The sequence below is a fragment of the Rhinatrema bivittatum genome, chromosome 1 (assembly GCF_901001135.1).
Source record: "Rhinatrema bivittatum chromosome 1, aRhiBiv1.1, whole genome shotgun sequence".
Taxonomy (NCBI): Eukaryota; Metazoa; Chordata; class Amphibia; order Gymnophiona; family Rhinatrematidae; genus Rhinatrema; species Rhinatrema bivittatum.
In genome coordinates, this window is record NC_042615.1 from 787,297,483 (window position 1) to 787,316,570 (window position 19,088).

Genomic DNA, 19,088 nt, shown 5'->3' on the forward strand with positions numbered 1-19,088 from the left:
GCACTGCTGAGAATGGGAACATTTTGATGGCAGCCTTGAATCCCCTGAAGCATTCCCTGGGAACACAGTCAGTCTCTAAGGGTCCAGGTATCAGCCAGCAATATAACTCTTATGTCTCAGGAAGATGTGGCCTCTCCTCCTGCTTCCCAGGTCATGTTGACATCTGCCGTTTTTGAGGAGAAGTTGGATAGGAAGATCCAGGAGGCCCTGGATGGTAAGACGCAGAGCCTTGATGCACTAGCATCAACGTCAGTGAAGTGACTGCAAGCAGACATCCAGCCCTTGCTGGAATCCATCTGGCATCTGTTGGAAGGGCCCTGATGCCAGTTTCTGGAGGGGAAGTGACATCGGGAACTGCTGCACTGATGATGATCTCCAGCCTATCAGTGGAGGAAACTTCTCCAATGTGCAGGAATTTATTGGAATCTAGACCTCAACAGGCAAATGCTGTCCTCTCTGAGGTCTTGTCTGCTAGACAGGTCCATATCCATAACATAACAGTCTGGATCAGACTCAGATGTTCCTGGGGGTTCAGCTATGGATCTGAGGATGGCTTTTATCGTGGGGGTCTACAGGTCTCTCCTCATACACCTTTCCTTCACCAATTTTGTCATTTATGTTGCAAAAGGAGGAAGAGTCCAGTGCTCCAGTCTGTGGAATCTCCAATGAATATTGTGGCTGTGCCTGTATATAAGATCCTTCAGGAGGCACAGATGAGAATGTGGGAGATCCCCCTCTCTATGGCTCCTGCAACTGAGAAGGCAGACATGATATATCCAGAAGTGTTTGGGTAATTGCCAGGTTCTTATGGCCTGGTTTGGCCTCTGTTGGAAACAGGATGCTGGGCTTGATGGACCCTTGGTCTGACCCAGCATGGCAATTTCTTATGTTCTTATAGAAGGATCCTGGATTTGAGAAGCAGCAGGTGCCTCTCCAATTGGTGGTTGAATCTACTCTCAAGAAGGGCAAGAGGTCTAGAACCTATTCCTTGGTGCCTCCATGGAGGAATTTTCATATTCTGGACTTGCTTGGGAAAAAGGTTTTTTAGGAAGCTATGCTCAGTGTCCACATAGTGTCCCGCCAGATCTTCATGAGCAGGTATATGCTCACTACCTGATATACTGAAGAGCAGTAGATAGAGTAGCTTCCTCAAAGTGTTATGCCTTGTACTCACTAGTGGACAAGGATGTGGACCGTGGTTTGCTCAAACTTGAGACACATCAATAGTCTCTGCAGTGGGTATTGGTGACCTCAGACCTAGGAAAGGATTTTCAGGAAAGGCTCACCAATGTGCCTTGCCATGGAGAGAATCTTTGTAGATCAGGTCAAGGAAGTAGTAGCTCAGATTAAAGACCACTTTGCAAAGCCTTACTACCTCTAGACTGCTATTCAGACCCAACCTCTTCAGCCAGGAGATATCCAAGTGGGGTGCCAAAGAGGCATTTCTATCAGCTGATGAAATATTTTCCTCTGCCCCCCCCTTGGTCTTGTCAGCAACAGTGTCCTCATGCTTATTCTAGTAGCAGAGTCCCAGTGCCACAGCTAGTACCACAGCCAAAACCTGGGATGGGGTTTTGACTAGATCAATATAGCTGGGATCCCATTATCTGTTCTAGAGGACCACCTTGTCAATGGGAGGCTAAGGTTGTATGTAAATTGTTGGCCTGGAATAACTTCAGATACTTGGGTCTTCGGCATAGTCCAAAGAGGATACAGTTGCACTTATGGGGTGCTACAAATGCCCACCAAAACCTTTTTGGTTGGTATCTTGGCATTAGAAATTGCTGCAAAACAAGTTCTCCCTCATAGAGGCCAATGCGGTCGAGCTCATCCCACCAAAAGAAAGAGGACAGGGATTTTACTCCTAAGTACTTCTTATCCAGAAAAAACAGGGGTCTCTGTCCCATCTTAGACCTAAGGGCTTTGAACAAGTATCTGAGGGAAAAGTTCATTTACACTTATTTAGATTTATAAATCGTCTAACACTAAAAGGCCTAGGCGGTGAACAAAATAATATACACAATTTTAAAAAAGTTAAATAAAACATACAATTAAAATAAAAAATTATATTACAATGATTTAAAAAATAGGAAATATTGAGTTAAAACAGACAAAGAACACAAGAGTTAAATGATAAAACAAACTAACCATAGGCTTAATGATTGGGAAAGTCATCACTTATACCTGGGAATGAAATAGATCCGTTTGGGATCTGCCAGGTACATGTAACCTGAACTGGCCACTATTGGAGATAGGCTGCTGGCCTCTGTGGACATTAGTCTGACCCATCATGGCTTTTTTCATGTTCCCTAGGCATCCTCATTCCCTTTCTAGAAAAAAGGGACTGACTATATGCTCTTTAGATCTGACACCCACATTGAGATATTTTCAGGTCACAGGAAGTATCTCAGATTTCTGGTAGGAAAACACCTCCATTATTGCATAATGCTTTTCAGTCTGGTGTCGGCGCCACATGTATTCACAAAATGTCTTGTGGTGGCAGTGTACCTATGCTAATTGGGGGTGCATGTGTTTGCCTACCTGGATGATTGGCTAGTGATGAGCACATCTCAAGGCAATGCTACAGAATTAGTGAGCAAAAACCATACAGATGTTGGGGTTACCAAAGGATGTCATAAACTATTCCAAATCCTACTTGAGTCCATCTCAATTTATAGGAGTGCAGCTTGACATGACTCAAGTGAGAGCCTTTCTCCCACAAGGGAGAGTTTCCACATTAATATCCACAGTGAAGAGGATAACAATGAGTTGGCAAACATTTAGTATGAGTCCTATTGAGGTTGGTGGGCCTCACTTAACACGTCTTCACATGAGAAGAGCCCAAGGGATCCTCAGATTACTGTGGAATCAAGCCACTTAAGATCTTTAGGACAGCATCCACATCAGGGGCGGATTGTGGGAAAATAGTGACCCGGGGGATTTTCTCCATACTGGCCCATGGGTACCCAATTACACATACAATTTGGTGAGTCACCAAATACAGAATAAAGGGACCATAAAATATACACAAAAATGCACAGACAAACTGAACTGGAAATCCCAACAAGTTAGACTGTATGTAATGCAGCAAAGGAAAAACAGAAAATATAATCATTCCTCATAAAACATCAAACAAAATCAAGAACTATAAAACATCACAATAGGAAAATCATACTTAAAATATATATTTCAAAACTGCTGATGAACAGAACCTCCAGTAATTTAACTCAGGGAAATTTTCAAAAATTTGTATATAACACCAATAAAATATTTCAAAAGAGCAGACATCAAATAATATTCAATAATTAAAACTAATAAGGATTTTAAAAAGGCCATGCTGTTCCCTTCTGTGGGAGCTCTTGATTTCCAGTCACCCTGATATTGTTGAGGATTAGGAGGTTATCCTCTCTCTCACACATACTCACATGTCCATTCTCTCTCACACATACACTGTCACATAGGTTTGGCCTCTGTTGGAAACAGGATGCTGGGCTTGATGGACCCTTGGTCTGACCCAGCATGGCAATTTCTTATGTTCTTACACATTCATGCTCTTATATCCACCATAACCTATCGCTCTCACTGACAAACTCTCAAGCTCTAAGACACTCTCTTCCCCTCCACACACAAACTCTTACTCCCTTGGATTTTCTCATACACACTCCTGCTCTCACACTCACTGGCTCCCACACAAACACACACACCCAGGCAAGCCCAGTCATTCTCACACACACACACAACACTGACCCCCAGGCAGGCTCCCATTCATTTTCGCAGAGTCCCATTCATACACATGCACACACTAAAGGCGGACCACCCCCCCCCCCCCTCTTTTGCCAGCAACCTCAGAGCCTCTCTCATTCCTCTGCTGCCACTACCACTGCTGCCACGTGGCTATTGGGGAGGTGCTGATTGCTGATACTAGCACTGAAGCCCATTCTGTTGCCTCCTCTGTTCAGCAGAATGGGCTTCCACTTTCTCCATGCTGATCTCATACATTGTGAGATCCTCATGGAGAAAGTGCTATTCTTGCACATTCCCAAAGATTACATGTGCCAATCACTAAAAGTAATTCCTTTTTTTTTTACCTTTGCTGGCTGATCTTAGTTTTCTAATTGGTTGGTCACAGACTTTTTTCCCACCTTCCCTTTCTTTTTTTGCCAATTCCTTTTATATTGTCTTTTTTCTGTTTCTTTTCTCTCCATCTTTCCCTCAAACACACAGTTAGGTTCTTATTCTCACATGCATTTCTCTCTCTCACACAATCACTGTCACTGTCACATGCTCTCTCATATAAAATCATTCATACACAGTCTCACTGGCACATGCTGTCTGACTCTCACACACACAGGCTCTCTCTCACTCCCACATATGCTGTCTTGCTCAAGCACAGGCTCTCTCTCATACAATCATTCATACACACAGGCTCTCACTGGCACATGCTGTCTCACACACACAGGCTCTCTCTCACTCCCACATGCTGCCTTGCTCAAGCACAGGCTCTCACTGTCACATGCTGTCTCTCTCACACACACAGAGGTTCTCTCATGCTGTCTCTGCAAACATTCAGGTCCTCACTCCCACACACAGTCTCTCAACTCATCTCATACACACACATCCTCTATAGACCCTCAGCCTCTCTCTCACCTCTGGGCCTCCTCTTCGCGGGTCGCCGCAGGATGGGCTTTGCAGCGGCCCTGCTACCGGGCCTCTTCCTCTTTGCAGGCTGCGCTGCTCCTCTTCTGCATGCGATGATGCTCCTCCTCCTTCCTGCCCACACGGCCCGGCAACATTTACTTCTGGGGCCACACAGGCAGGAAGGAGGAGCATCAGCGCGTTTAAACGCAATCTTTTTCTTCGGGACCACGGCCCTGCTGATCTGCCTATCGCAGCGCCGCAATGAGCTTCCCTGCGCCCGGGGGCACTGGCTCTTTTTTGGATACCACTGCTCGCGGCGCCCCAGGCCTGGTGCTTCTCCACCGGCCCTGCCCTCAGGTTTGTCTTCGGGCCACAGCGCCAGCAGACCCTCTTCTTGTCTTTGGCCGGGAAGTTTAAAAAAAAAAATCACGTGATGGGAGCAAACCGGCCCACCGGGGAATGCCCGATCCCCCGATAGGCCAATCCGCCCCTGATCCACAATCTAGCCTTTGTAGGACTCTGTCCTGGTTACTAAATCATTGCAAACTGACCAGAGGGGATACCTTTCAAAATTCCTCCAGTGCAAATTGTCCTGACTATGAATGCATCCAACCTGGGCTGGGGAGTCCACATAGAGGGACTCTGCACTCAGGGCCTTTGATCTGTTCAGGAAAGCTTAAATAAATTTCCTAGAGCTAAGAGTGCTGTGGTATGCTCTAGAACAGGGGTGGACAAACCTTTTTTTTTTTTTTTTGTGCTGGGGCCACATTACAAGTTACTAAACACAACAAGGGGCCGGAGAGTGGGGTGGGATGTGGCAGGTCCTCAACATAGCAATCAAATCACCACTTGCTGCAGGTGTTTCAGTATCCAGCAGGCTTAAGTACCATCATTTTTAGCACCCAGGAAAGCCCCTTCAATCATGGATCCCCAGCCTCTACCAAATCAGAAAAAACCTTCAACCCAGCAGGTATTTTCCCAGCTAGCAGGCTACCTCACCTCAGTCACAGATGCCGGCCATAAAGTATAAATAGTAAGGTGCAGACACAAAAAACGGACTGAAAACCACTAAAAGCCAGACTCGTATGCAGTGCAATAAATCCAAAACAGAAATATCATTCCTCATAAAACAAAAAGTCAAGAAATAACATAGCAGTGAGGAAACTATACTAATAAAGAGCATATTTCAAAATAGATGACATAGAACACTACCTAATACTTTAGAATAAAGTTAAAAATTTTTATCCTTAAACATTTCCCCAAAATCAAATATTTCAAAACAGCAGACATATCAAACACACAATAATTAAAACTAATAAGGATAAAAAATAAATTCCCCTCTCCATACCTGGAAACTTTCATTTCCAGTCACCCTGTGATTGTAGACTTGGATTAGTAGGGGAAAGGAGAGGAGGGTACACACAACTTCCTCCTTTCTCTCCTCATACACACACACATACACTCTTTTCTTTTCAATCCCTTATTCATCTTTCTCCCTTCCCTTCCCTTTTATTCACCTTTAGTCATTCACCCTCATCCCTCTGTTACTCAACCCTCTCACCTTCTTTCCTCTCTTGTCACTCACCCCCACTCACTTCCACTCCACCTTTTCCCTTTCTTCATTAACCTTCCCTCTGTCCCTCCTCAGTCCTTCTCTCCCAGGGCAACTCTTACCTGCTGGAAGAAAAATGGAGCTGCCTGAGAGGACAACTTGGCAATGGAAGGGAAGTCGACACAAGCAATGCTGCAGGCTGTAGTAGATAGCAGGCAGTAGCCGGTGCAGACAAACTGTGCACCTACATGTGATGGCAGCTCTGGGTTCATGTGGCCAGAGGCCGGGGTCGAGGAGCAGGCTCCCAATCTTTCACAGGCACATGTAGAAGAAGGCTCCCAGTCTATCTGTCACAGGCACACACACAAGCATATTCCCAAACATAATTGCACCTCTTCTCATTCTTCACCCCACTGGCCTGGGTTGAAGCAGCGGCCCACCACCTGGTCCCTCTTATTTTCTTGCAAGTGCCCCTGGCGCATCTCTTCTTTTGGACCCGGTGGCCTGGGCTCTGGTGGGTGCCACTGCCAGGTCTTTGTCTCTCCTCGCTGGAGGGGGACGGGAACCCTGCCAGCTCAGCAATAAAATGTACCGATGTTAAGACTTCCTTGCTCAAGTATGGTGCGTCATAAAGGGTGGTAACTTGGCATTTGATATCGGGCAGGCAGGTCGGAGCATCTGTGGGCCGCACTTAATGGAAAGTGTCCAAGTGACAGGTGGGCCGGATTGAAAACTTTTTTAAGAGCCAGATTTGGCTCATGGCCCAAAGTTTGCCCACCACTGCTCTAAAGGCTTTGAGATCAGCTAGCCAAGAAAGTTATCCCTGTCCAGGTGGACAATGAGCAACAAGTAGGGAGGAACAGGATCATATCTCCTGTGCCAGGCGATGGTTTAATGTGGGACTTGGCCATTTCTCAAGGAATGATTCTCAGAGCTACATACCTGCTAGTTGAGAATGTCCTAGAAGACAGATTGAACTGGGTCCTGAAACCCCTCAAATAGACTCTGGATGGGGGTAGCAAAACAGATATTTTGTGAGTGGAGCACACCCATGGTATATCTGTCTCACCTCTGAACAGAAAAGTCCCACTTTTCTTTAGAAGGGGGATTTGAGGCAAACCTAGTATAGGACACCTTTATCCTCTGTTAATGTCAGGGTCTGTAGTATGCTTGTCCTCCAATTCCTCTAGTGGTAAAAGCCTTATTGAAACACAGAATATACTGAGGAACTATGATTCTCATATATTTATATTAACTGAGAGTCTGTTTCTACTCCTGAGGGAGATATCCAGTAGGATCCAATTCCATCACTCAGGATCAGAGGCTGCTGTGTCATCCTAACATTGGGTCCCTAGCCCTCATGGCTTGGATGTTGAGAGAGTAGTTCTGTAACCCCTGGATCTTTCTGAAGATGTCTTATATTTATCTGGCTTCCAGGAAGGCTTCCACAAGGAAATCCTATTGTTTAAAGTGGATGTGGTTCGCCTTTTGGTGTGAGGGAAATGCCCCTAGTTCCTTTCTCGTACTCCATACAAAAACTGCTTGATTATCTTCTACATTAGGGGTAGGTAGCTCTGCTCCTGGGGCACCACAAACTGGTTTGGTTTTCAGGACATCCACAATGAATATGCATGAGATATATATTTGCATACAGTGGAGGCAGTGCAGGTAAATATACCTTATGTATATCCTGAAAACCAGATCTGGTTGTGGCACTTCAGGGCTGAAATTGCCTATCCCAGTTCTACATCTTTCTGAAACAATTCTCAAGACCAACTCAGGGTTCACCTCAGTGCAGTTGGTGCTTAGCACCACCATATAGAAGGTAAACCTGTTTCTATACAACCTTTAGTTGTCAGTCATATGGGGCTTGCTTTATTGAAGTCTCCTGCTGTCATGGTATGACAGTGTGGTATTAACCCAGTTGGTAAAAACTCCCTTTAAGCCAATCGACTCCTGTGAGCTAAAGTACCTGCGCTTGAAGGTTATATTTTTGGTTACTCACTTTGACCTGCAGAGTAAGTGAGCTCCTTGCCCTAGGGACATCCACCTTTATACCAAGTATTTTCACAATAGGGTGGTTCCACGCGTGCATCCAGCCTTAAAGTAGTGTCGTTCTCAGTTAAGACATTTGTCTTAACTCAGGACAAATGTCCACAAGAGTGTACAAGTGCTACATAGTTTGTACTGCAAGAGCCTTAGCTTTTTTTTCTGGAGTGGATTGAAGCTCTTAAGTCCACTAAGCTTTTATTTTTTCTTTAGACACCAACAAACTTGGAATTGCTATTGCCAAGTGCACCCTTTCTAATTGGCTAGCAGATTTGTATCGCCTTCTGTTATGCCCAGGAAGGCCTGAATGTGGGACATGTCAAGGCTCATATTGTAAGAGCCATGACAGTGTCAGTAGCCCACCTAAGGACTGCCTCCATGGAAAAGATCTGCAAAGCTGCACCATGGAGTTCTCTGTAGACATTCACATTGTAGTATTGCTTGGACAGGGACTCCTAAAGTAACAGTAGGTTGGCCAGTCTCTTCTGAAGTCTTGTTGAGGTATAGAACCCAAGTCCATCCCCACTAGGGGCCTGTTTTGATTTCAGGCTACATCTTTAAAAAAAAACAAACAAACAAACAAAACCTCAAATGCAAAAAAGGCCCGTTTGGCACCAGTTTCTGCCTGTTGGCACTGTTTTAGGCTCTTTCCCTTTTTTCATTCAGGGCAGTCTGTAACTGGGGATCCCAATGTGTGAGGATTGCCATCCTACTTGTTCTTAGAGAAAGCAGTATTGGTTGCCTGTAATAGGTGTTCTCTGATGACAAAGGGATGTCAGTTCTCATAAAACCTACCCCCCCCCCCCCCCCCCGGAGTCCTAGCTGAATTATAGGCTGAAGGACCCTACATTGAGGGTAGGGCATGCTCAAAGTTTCTAGAAATTTAAAGTCAAACTTCCATGCCAGGCTCCATCTGATGCTGTCATCGGTGTGAGGATGGATATCCTGCTGTCCTCACACGTGTTAAGGTAAGCAACTCTGCTTGCACTGTTTAATCATGAGGGAAGACCTTTCTCTAATTAGCTCATCCCTTTGCCATCTATGAGTTAAGAAACATCTTTTCTCATACATGATCCATAACAAATCCTTGTTTTAATTGGAAACCATAATGTGTTCTCTTTATTGTTCTAATTATTTCCGATTACTCCATGATAACTACTGTGTTCATAATTGTAATGCATATTGGAATCCTACTTGCATGAAAAAGTCATACAAATCCAAGTTGTTAATCTTATGGTGTCAATTAATTGCACCACATAGGAAATTCTTAAAGTAAATTTCAGCTTTCAACCAAAACTTGTAGCCTTTTGTTCCTTCTGTTCTTATCAGTACCATTGTTTATTTCAAGCAGTACTGTCCCCCTATGTTTTTGGATAGTCTTACCTCGGCGCTTCCAGCAAACAGCACAGCTGGAAACGTCATGACCTTGAGCAGCCACCATGAAAGCAGCACTTTGGTCAGCTCTTCAAACAAGAATGAGACGGCAGTCGTAACCAGTAGCAATGGGAGCACCAATCCTGACATCATATCACTGGATTAATATGACAACAGGAAGAAGCTCGTTAGCATAGTGCAAAACTCTTCACCATCCTGCTGCTGGACTGTGGAGTTCTATTTTTGTTTGGTTTTACTTTGCTATTTATTTAGTTTAAAAACAGACACTTTCCTTTTTCAAATGGATGGACAACACAATAGATAAAAGCATAGGTACTGCTCTGACCTGTACAGATTAAACATTTTTTTCCATTGAACATAAAGTACTCAGAGTATTCAGGAAACATTCTGCACAGCACTACACTTCAGTGTAATCTGTGCTGGTTTTGTATGATAACTGCTGAATAAACACAGCAAATATTTTTTAATTCATTTTGTTGCACTATCCAGCAATAAAAATTGTAAATATTAGAATGTTTTTAATTGTAAAAAAGCACTTATCCACTCTAAGGTAATAAAAAGTTGTTGACCTTAGATGAAAGAAAAATATGTACTCAACTAGGCTGATGTTTGGGTTACTGAAATTATCTGTGTCTATAACTGGAATTTGTTTACTTAATAAAATTATGTGTAATAGCTGTGACAACTCAAGACACATTACAACCATCATATAATAAATCTGCATTTTTTTATGAAAATGTAGAATAAATTACCTATATCAGGAGAGAATAGTTTCCCTTATGTGTTGCATGTACAAATATAGCAGATGTACTCTATATAAACTAAAGCTCGTGCACATTTATATCACTTTAATCTTACTTTTGATATGATGTAATTGTGCATGAAGAGTAATTAGACTGTGAGAGACTAGGCAATATAAGCTGCTATACCCAGGCAGATCCTGTTCTACCCAGCAATATTTATAAGTTTTGTTTCATGGAAATATATTGGGGGAAAAATAGGAGTAAAATAAAATTCATATCAACAAGGCTCCACTGTAGTATAGTTTGTGTCCTAAGCTATCCTGGAACAAGTTTCTCCTAAACTTTAAAAACTTACACATCTAAAGGCCATAACTGGACCTATTTCTCCACCCCACTGGCAGGAGGAGAGCAGTGCTTAATACTCGCACCTGCTCTTCTCTGCCACCCAGCTGAAGTCTGGCTGTTTGAACTGCACAGTGTTAGCTGGTCTGGCAACATCAGTGGGGCCACGTGCAGATCAAACTTTGATTAGAACCCAGCAGCAAAGGAGGCACATGCAGTATGCCATGCCTGCTTGCTTGCCAGTGAGAGGAAAAGGATTGTATAATAATAAGGCACTAGGGATTAATTGCCATTTAGAGAGAGCAGTCAAAAAATATCCAGGTAAAACTTGGCCAGGTGCCAACCCACTTAGATCTTTTAGTAACTTAGGTCCCCAATTCTTTTTTGCCACTGTCAGAAAGATAACCTCTTGTCAAGGGACAGATTTTGTTGTCTTCTGTTCATATTTCATTGTTGTCTAGGGCTTTTTTAATTTGTTTTCTTCTTATTGATCACTCTGTGTGCTTCTCAGCTGTTTGTGTTGACCACTTTATTTTATTTATATGCATTTGATATTTCACCTTTTCCAAAGATAAGGCACAAACGTTGACTGCATAGAAGATACACATGGTTGATGAATACAAATATGTGCTAGTTCCCTGTACGTACCAGGATCAGTCCAGACCGTGGGTTATGTCCCCCTTCCAGCAGATGGAGTCAGAGCAAAAACTGAGAGGGCGGTCCCTCATAACTGGTGCGCCCTCTGTAAACCTTCAGTATTTCTCTGACTCCAGCAGATGGCAGTTGCACCTTTGGTTCCCCAGTTCATTTAGAGCAGTGGTCCCCAACCTTTTTTGCACCAGGGACCGGCTTCAAGCAAGACCATTTTTCCATGGCCCGGCAGGGCGGGGCAGGGGCGGGGCTTTGGTCATATGAGGGCGGGGTTATGGAGGGGGTTAGATTTTAGTGCACACTTATCATTTAATTATGACATTTATAATGTGAATGTGACTCAACTCACCATAGGTTCTCACATGCGTGACACACTGACCCATGATCGTCACAGGGCTAGATGTAAAAGTACAGTTTGTATCCACGGGAACTCCCCTGACCCACAATAATGGATGTAAAGCAGAAGTATGACATTCCCCATACAACTCACCCTACAAAAAAGATATTCTGGTTCTGGTGACATCTCAGTAACAGTAACTCAAACTCCTTCTACTTCCAGGCTCAATAGCCCTACTTATGAAAAGACAGCAGTTTACCACCAATGCATGTCCTCTGAGAAAACACAACAAATAAGACCGATACAAACGCTTACATGCTAGCAAAATATCTCATCTCGGTAACAGACACAGAACCGACCTAACATACTCCCAGGATCTGTAGTAATGCACATAAACTAATCTGCACACAGTTACACCTGTATTATGGAATACACTCAAACAGGAGCAACCCTATCTATGAAAAGGCAACACCACAAATATTAAATCAGGTCCTAAAAACCAATACACCTCTTATTAGGAAAACAGAGCTAGCAAGCAGCTATAGATCCCCACACAGAAATAATTGTAAAACTATACTAATAAGCAGAATAAATGTTTCAAAACAGCTATGAACAGAATAATATCCAACAATTAAAAACTCATAAAAACTATTAAACATTCTCCAAACACCAATAAAATATTTTAAAAAAGCAGACATCACACAATTAAAATGGCAGTCAAGAAAAATAAACTTAAAAAGCCACTTTTACTTACCCCCTCCAGCAGCTCTCCTACTCCCCTTCCCTGCAAGCCGTTGCACACACCAGAAGCAGCAGTAGAAACTAAGCTCTATACTTATGGTCCTCTTCCTTAGTGCCTATGACTCACACACACACACACCATACAAGTCATGCCCCCATGACCAGTTTCTGTCTCTCACACACCAATCATCTCCCAAACAGTCTTTGACAAACACACACCAGTCACCTTCCTGAACAGTTTCTCTCATGCCATACACACATACACACAGGCTTCCCACTCCCGTGTTCTACTTACATATATGGGCTTCTCACTCTCATAATCACTTTCTCTGTCTCTCTCTCACACACACACTCACCAGTCTCTCACTCCCATGTTCTCTTTCAGATATACAGGCTTCTCCCTCCCATGATGTGTCTCACACACACCCAGGTTTCTCACTCCCATGCTCACTCTTCACATGCACAGGCTTCTCATTCCCATAATCACTTTATTTCTCTCTCTCTCTTTTTCTCTCACACACACACCAGTCACCTGATCTCGCTCATGCATACACACACACACACAGGCTTCCCACTCCCATGTTCTCTTTCAGATATACAGGCTTCTCCCTCCTATGCTGTGTCTCACACACACCCAGGTTTCTCACGCCCATGCTCACTTCTCTTCACATGCACAGGCTTCTCATTCCCATAATCACTTTCTCTCTGTTACACACACAGCAGTCTCTCTCATTTCCATGCTCACTCTCCACGTGCACAGGCTTCTCATTCCCTGAATCACATTCTCTCACATTCACACACACCAGTCTTTTTCTCTCACACACACCGTCATCTTACCAAGCAGTCTCTCTCTCTCTCTCTCATGCATGCACACTCACCCAGGTTTCTCACTCCCATGCTTTCTTTCACCCCCACAACACCAGGCTTCTTACGCCCATGCTTTCTCACATACCCAGACTTCTCACTTCCATGCTTTTTCTCTCACACACACACACATCAGTCACCTCCCTGATTAATGTCTCACACTCTCACATACACATCAGTCATCTCCCTGAGCAATCACTTTCATTGTCTCTCACATACACACACACATCAGCTCTCTGCCCAGTCAATCACACACATTCTCTCACTTACACACAGGCTGGCTGCCTGCTTCTCTCTCTTTCTCTCACTCACTTCCTCTCCCCCCCCCCCCCCCCCCCCGAGCACAAACGGTAGCTGCACCACCTCCTCCTCCAGCCCCCGTAGGCCAAGAAGGAAGAATTCCATCGATCGCAGGAGGCTCCTGCTGCTCTCCCCTTTCCCGATTACTGTCTGCTGCAATAGCTCGGGGGCCGATGCTGCAGCGGCCGCTGTTAGTTTATCACGCGGCACGGCCTTTCTTCTTCCCGCGCACCGAGTATCACTTCCTGTTCCTGTTCCGGGTCACGGGGGGGGGCAGGCGCGGGAAGAAGAAAAGACCAGCCGCGGGTGCCACAGCATTTTTTTTTTTTTGCACCGCTGCCGTTCCCGCTGGGCTTGAACATGCTGATAGCCCAGCGGCAACGGCAGCAGGGAAGGAAGAGCAGCGGGGCCGCGGCGCCGCGGCGCCGCGGACCGGCAAAAAACTCCCACGGCCCGGTCCCGGTCCGCGGACCGGTGGTTGGGGACCCCTGATTTAGAGGATAGTTTACAGAATTTCTTTATTCTTTGTTTTCCTCTAATTCTTTCCTTGGATGGATCATAGTTATAAAGTTTAAAAAAAAAAAAAAAAGCCTGTGTTCAGCTTCTCTGGAGACTTGCAGGCAGAACTTTGTTTTCAGTGACAGATCTATCTTGTACATTCCGTCTTATGTTCTGTTGTTTTGGGGGTAAGTGTTTACTTATTTCTTACAGCCAGTATTTCAGCTGCCTTAGGGGTGAATGTTGGTGTCCAAACTCTCCCCCACGACCCCCTGCTGCCCTGAGATGCCGTTTTCTTCCTAGGGGCAGCCTAACAGTTGCAGAGACGCGCCATTCCTCTGACTGAACGGGAGAGTGGGTCATTTCTGACAGGTAGCAGCACTGAATTTCTTATTCCTGTGAGGAGCTGGGTGCGGAGGGGGGTGTCCAGTCCCTTCTCCGTGGAGACCCCTGAGAAGTCTCCATAAAATCCCTCTGTCACTTTAACATCCCTGAGAAGTCTCATACCTCAGGGGTCTCGTCAGAGAAGTAAAATCCCTCTTGTCACTTTAGGCTGTCTGGAGGGGAAAGGAAAAAGGAAAGGTTTTTACTTTTTATTAATCAGTACCCTGTACAAGGACCGGCAGCTTACGGGGGAAGAGGCGAAGAGCAGTTCTCTCTCTCCCGCTCGCAGCAGCCAGGCACAGAAGGACTTTGCCATTCCCGTGGCAACTCCTCACCCCCCCCTCCCTCCTGATGCCTCAATTGCCATTTTGTATCCACATGTGGAGAGCCAGCCTGCTGCACCTGTTTCTTTGCCAGATGGGGGAAGGGAATTCTCATTTTCCTACTGCTGTTGTACTTTTATTACACCTAATTTAAGCCCTGTGCAACCGGCTGACCTAGAGCCTGCCTCTCCTCCCGATGCGGCCCCTCCCCCGGGGGGACCTCAAAGAGACAGCAGGCCTTTTCTTCTAAGTTTGTGATTTTAATGCACAAAGGTTTTTTTTTTAGAAGCAGAGGCTGAATGGCAGGAGGGAGGGACTTATACCAGCAAAGGTCCCCAGGCCATCAGGGGTGTTGGATCCCTCTGGGGGACAGGCAGGACGGACAGCTGTTAATTCCTTGGGGTCTTTAGCCCCTAATCTGCCGGACCCTGGGTCCCAGGACCTGCTCCTTGGGGATGCAGACAGGGACATTGATGGGTCCGCCCCAGACGAGTTGGACCAGATCATTAAATCACTTGGAGAGAATAAGGTGCATAAATTGCCGGAAGATCGTCACTACGCGGACCAGGTTCAGAGGCCAACGGCATTGTCGTCAGACTAGACCGGTGCCTCACAGGACTCCCTCTTCGAGGTCGCAGTCCAGGTCTCATTCCTTTAGAAGCCGGAGACTGGCTCGGAACTCCTCTACGCACGGAGCTTCTGCTACATCTACCCCTGCCTTTATCGCTCCTCCCTGTCTTCCCCCACCCCTTCCCACCACCCCTCCTGCCCACTTCCCTTGCAATCCTCAGCCCCCCTTACCCCACCCTCTCACCCCCTAGCAACCCCTCCCTGAAAGTACCCGTGCTTTAATGTACCCCTTTTTCACTCTACCCCTCTCGCCCCTCTTTTCCCTTGTTCTCTCCCTCCTTACTCCCCCTCACTAGCATTTAACTATACATATGTACACTTGCCTCCTCATACTGTAAATAAGCCCTCATATGCTAATTCCTCAAGTGTACATGCCTCGTTTACTTTGTTTATAAGTTCTTTGGCATATTTAACCCTCACTTGAATGCAAAAAGTTGTAATTCTGCTCGTTGACTCTCCTCCTTTGTATTTCGCATATTACCCAGTTGGCCCTTCCCTTGTTCATTGTAATTTCCTTTCTCAGTTACTTGTAAACCGACATGATGTGTCCTATGAATGCCGGTATAATAAAAAGTGTTAAATAAATAAAAAATACCCAATGAAACGTTGCCGGTCCACTCTTCAGTTCCCAGGATAGGAGAACATCTTTCCCTCTTCTACGAGGAGTGGATCAAAAGCACCTCAGACCGGTGGGTCTTGGCTATTCTACAGCACAGTTATGCTTTTAGAATTTGCTCTACCTCTGAGGGACAGATTTGTCTTCTCTCCATGCGGTCTCAATAAACAGTGCTCAGTGTGACAAACACTGGATCGGCTCCTGGATTTGGGTGCCATTCTCCTGGTGCCTGTACCGGAACAAGGGTTTGGCAATTATTCCGTCTACTTCGAAGTTCCCAAGATGGTCAACAGGACTCTCAAGATACCACACTTCAGGATGGAAACCCTGCGCTCAGTGATTGCTGCGGTACACCGGGGAGAGTTCCTCACATCCTTGGACTTGATGGAGGCTTATCTTCAAATCCCCATCCTATAGGAGCATCAGCGCTTCCTCCACTTCAAGATTTTTGGGCAGCATTTCCAGTTCCAGGCCCTGCCATTTGGCCTGGCAACCGCTCCTCGCACCTTCATCAAAGTTATGGTAGTGGTGGCGGTGGCCCTATGGAGGGAAGGGATTCTGGTCCATCCCTATTTGGACGACTGGTTCATCCGGGCAAAGTTCACGGATTTGTGCCAGCACTCTGTGGAAAGAGTATTACTTCTCCTCCAGTCGTTAGGCTGCATCATCAATCTTGCCAAGAGCAGCCTCACTCCGGTGCAGTTACTCGACTTTTTGGGAGCTCATTTCGGCACCAAAGTGATGTTTGGATCGGGCCCAATTTCTCCTCTCTCAGGTTCAGTGCTTTCGGAACCTCAGACTTCCCACTGCTTGGGACTATCTGGGCTCCATGGCCTCCACTATAAATGTAGTACCTTGGGCGTTTCCCATATGCGTCCCTTGCAAAGAGCATTACTCTCCCGTTGGAAGTCGGTGTTTCGAGAATTTGACTCTTCTGCCGCTTTCATCTCTAGCCAAGGACAGCCTGACCTGATGGCTCAACCTGGATCACTTGCTAAGAGTGGTGGACCAAGAGGTTCCACAGTGAGTGATCATTACGACAGACGCCAGCCTCGCCGGCTAGGGAGCTGTGTGCGGAAGCCAATCGACACAGGGGCAGTGGACGCCAGTTCAGTCAGCGTGGCCCATCTGGAGACAAGAGCGGTTCATCTGACGCTGAAGCGCTTTCTGCCTCTAGTCCAAGGCCAAGCAGTCCGAATTCTCTTAGACAACGCAATGACAGGGGCGTACATCAACCGACAGGGAGGGACAAGGAGTCTCCATGTTGCTTAGGAGACGAACAAGCTAATGCCGTGGGCGGAACTCCATTTGTCCCATCTGGCAGCGTCTCACATTGCAGGCATACATAATGTTCAAGCGGACTTCTTAAGTCGCTAACGCTTAGATCCTGGGGAGAGAGAGCTGTCCCAGGAAGCAGTGTCACTCCTCTTCATGCGATGGGGGACTCCCCATCTCGATCTGATGGCCACTCAAAGGAACACGAAGGCTCCGCGCTTCTTCAGTCGCAGAAGAAGAACAAGGCACAGAGGGCGTCGATACCTTAGTCATCCTGTGGCTGCGGGACCTCCTGCTCTACGTCTTTCCGCCTTGGCCCCTAGTGGGAAATGTGCTCCGAAGAATACAGTCACCAGGAGCCCATGATCCTGGTAGCTCCGGAATGGCCTAGACGGCTGTGGTTTGCAGACTCTGTCAACCCTAGTGGTGGACGGCCCACTTCGACTGAGACATCTGCCGAACCTTCTCTGACAGGGCCCAGTATTTTTCGACCAAGGAGATCGCTTCTGTCTAGCGGCCTGGCTTTTGAGCGGCGCTGGCTGAAAAGAGGAGGGTACCCAGAGGCTGTTATCTCCACTCTTCTCAAGGCTAGGAAGTCTTCCATCTCCATGTCCTATGTCCGGGTCTGGAAGGTTTTGAGTCTTGGTGCCAGTCTCCACATCATGCGACAATACTCCAGATCTTATCTTTCTTGCAGAGAGGTCTGGAGATGGGATTAGCCTACAATTCCCTCAGACTACAGGTGGCAGCCCTTGGTACTCTCCATCATCAGGATGGAACTACTCTTTCATCGCACCCTGACATAGTCCGGTCCTTAAAGGGAGTAAAGCATGTGAAGCCACCGATATGCAATTTAGGTCCTTCGTGGAGCTTGAATTTGGTCCTTTGAATTCTAGGCGGTCCACTGTTTGAACCTCTGAAGAGAACTACCCTCAAGGACCTCATTCTCAGGACAGTATTCCTGGTGTCTATCTGTTCCGCTCGCAGAATTTCGGAGCAGGGTTTCTCACAGGACAAGCAGGATGGTAGTCCTCACAAATGGGTGACATCGAGGATGGAGCCCACCACGGAAAACTTCTGTCAAAGTTTAAACAGAACTTTGACTGGCCCCTACTGGGCATGCCCAGCAAGGCACTGACCCTGCAGCCAGCAGGGGTCTCCCTTCAGTCTTCTTTTTTCCGCGCAGCAGTTGCCACGCGGTGAAAGGAGCTCTCTAACCACGTTCCTGACAGGAATTTGGAAATTAGTTTCCTAAGAAAATTTGCCCCTCAGGGGTCTCCCTTCGACAAATTTTTAGACATCTTACGGAACCCGGTAAGTTTTTTGCCTTTTTTCCATCGACTACCGTCGATTTTGGCCCTTGAGGCCTGTTGGCACTTACCGATCCCCAGCCTAAATTTTGGCTTCAAGCCATGGCAACGGGGTTCCGCCGTTGTCCGGATTGTACCCGGACTATGTCTATCACAGACCCCCACAGGGTTTGTGTAATGTGTTTGGGTAGTGAGCATGATGTCCTGACTTGCACCAAATGTGCCCTAATGACACCCAAGGGTCGCAAAGCCAGGATGGAGAAGATGGGGCTCCTCTTCCATGCACCCACCCCAACGCCATCGATAGCATCGACGTCATCGGAACCGGCACCGTCGAAGTTGTACCATCATCGTCAACCCTCCGGTGACCGTCCGCCATCGATCGCTTCTCGGCCGTCGACTCCCGTTCCTTCCCCGGATGGGCGAGGGGACCGGACAGA